This window comes from Astatotilapia calliptera, chromosome 7, assembly GCF_964374335.1.
Source record: "Astatotilapia calliptera chromosome 7, fAstCal68.1, whole genome shotgun sequence".
NCBI lineage: Eukaryota > Metazoa > Chordata > Actinopteri > Cichliformes > Cichlidae > Astatotilapia > Astatotilapia calliptera.
In genome coordinates, this window is record NC_137428.1 from 900,001 (window position 1) to 902,265 (window position 2,265).

General features: G+C 43.1%; 1 protein-coding gene across 1 annotated transcript in view; it reads right to left on the reverse strand.

The window, feature by feature from the left end:
- dgkzb (diacylglycerol kinase, zeta b) overlaps window positions 1–2,041 on the reverse strand; it is a 22,247-nt gene extending 20,206 nt beyond the window's left edge. The window contains exon 1 of the mRNA XM_026172340.2: window positions 1–2,041. This exon is cut by the window's left edge and continues 1,685 nt beyond it. The gene's annotated coding sequence lies outside the window, so the exon portion shown is untranslated.
- Window positions 2,042–2,265: the final 224 nt, after the last annotated feature.

The window sequence follows — 2,265 nt, forward strand, 5'->3', positions numbered from 1 at the left end:
GGCCTCGTTAATGAGCCAACAGGCTAAGTTTCACTCGATGAATCTTCTGTGATCATCTTCTTGGTTCCGATGTGTTATGATAACACCGGGTTGATGACGATCCTGACCGATTTTTCTTTCTCCTGTTCAAACATTGAGGACCGATGGACGGTTTCCTCCCACTTTCATCAGTGTTTTTGGTTGGGTGTTGCAGGAGCCGGGGATCGAACTCCGACCGACCTGAGTGTGGCTGTTTTGGGCTTCTGCTGCAGGACGAGTCTGAGGCCTCCTGCCAGTGTTCAGTGGTTTAGAAGCCGCCACAGTGCCTGAAGCCTTTGCACAGACCGGCTGCTGGACCATCCGGCTATGAATGACATTCACACAAATATCCATCTGCACATGAAAACTCAGGCGCTGATTTTCTGGAAGCTTTCCAGTCTACTGACCAATCACATGTGACCATGTAGACCACAGCATCTTCAGTTTGGGGTCCCACAGGGCTCATTTCTAGGGCCTCTGACTTTTTCATTGTATTTACAGCCTTTGGCAGCCGTCCTTAGAAGGCATGGAACAACCTTCCACTGTTATGCTGATTCAAGCAAAACAGAGGTGATTGTTTTTGGTCGTTTTTTGGTTGTGATCCCTCCTCTTTTGATTTGGGACCCCTGGCAGAGTATTTTAAACTTGTTGAAACTAACTTTGGTTTTAAGGTGGACTGATTTTAAATTGGACCTGCAAATTAGGGCTCTGTCAAGTCCAGTTTTTAGCATTTAAGGCGCTCAGCAAAGGTAAGACCTATTTTATCCAGACTGCATTTCGAAACAGTACTCCATGCTTTTACTTCATCTCGTTTGGATTACTGTAATACTCTCTTGTCTGCTGCTGCACGACTGCACATAACTCCCATCCTGGCTTCACTCTACTGGCTGCCTGCATATCTTAGAGTTTGTTTTTAAAGGCTTAAACGGTCTTGCCCCCACCTTCATCCTTACTGCCCCCCCATGTTTCTCAGGTCAGCTGACGAGCTGCTAACCTGCCCCTGCACATCAGAGAGGTCCCTCCATTGTCCATTTATTAAAGCATGCATTAAAACTAGGGCTGCCACAAACGATTATTTTGATAGTCGACTAGTCAGATCATCATCCATTGGACCTACAGCTTATTGCACCAGCAGCATCTGCTCTTATATAACTCTCATTAGCTTACAGCTTTAAGCTTTTAAGGTGCTAACTAAAAATAAAGACAAGATGATAGTTTATTACATTTTAATGAAATCTGCAGATTGTTTCGGTGAAGTTTAATAAACTCCTTGCTATCTAAAATATAACAGGACACTGGAGTATATTCTGGAGCATCTCACACTTCTGATGATCAGCTGTCTGCTTGATGTTTATTCAGCTGTGTAAAAACTATAACTTTAATCTCAGCCAAACCGATTTACTCAGGAACAAATAAAATACTGAAAAAAAGCCAAACAATAACATTTTAAGTTATCTAAGTGACTCATATATCATGTTTAACCTGAGTAGCGAAAGACGGCGGTGGGTTTGAAAACGATCTGCCCAGAGTCCGGTGTTCTCATGGCTCTAGTTAGCCTAGCCCCCGGCTCGCTATCGAGCTAGTGGGTAACAGACGTCTCCGAAAACGTCGGAGCGCTTTTGAAAATATGCGGTGTCTTGATAAACTGAGCAGATATTTGAGGTTTACACAGCTACATTCTCGCCTGAAAATATGTTAAACGTTTATTTTGTGACCCAGAAAGAATAATAAGAGTAATATTAAAACTAACTAGCTGCCGCCATTGTTGGAAACTGAGCAGGGCTGCGCTATGAATTCTGGGACACAGCTGCTTCTTCTTCTTCGGGGTTTAACGGCAGCTGGCATCCTTGTACATGCAGTGCTGCCATCTTCTGTTTCAGTCCGTTATTACACTCTTAAATCCTGCTACTTATTCCTGCGTCTTTTGTGATCTTACAAAGCTTCAAACGACGCGTCGACTATTAAATCAGTCGTCGACGATTCTGATAGTCGACTAATCGTGGCAGCCCTAATTAAAACCCATTTTTATTCCTTGGCTTTTGACCCAGTGTGACTCTGACTTTCCTGCTTTAATTTAATCTAATGTGCTGATTTGATTGTTTGTGCTTACTGTTTGTCATGTCAGGTGTACGGCAGCTGGGAGTTTTCTGAAAGTGCTTAGAAATAAATTGCCTGCCAAGCTGAATTTCCACTTTTATCATCTTATTTCAAATCTGTAAACTATCTGCCTCGATATCTGCAGTCCAG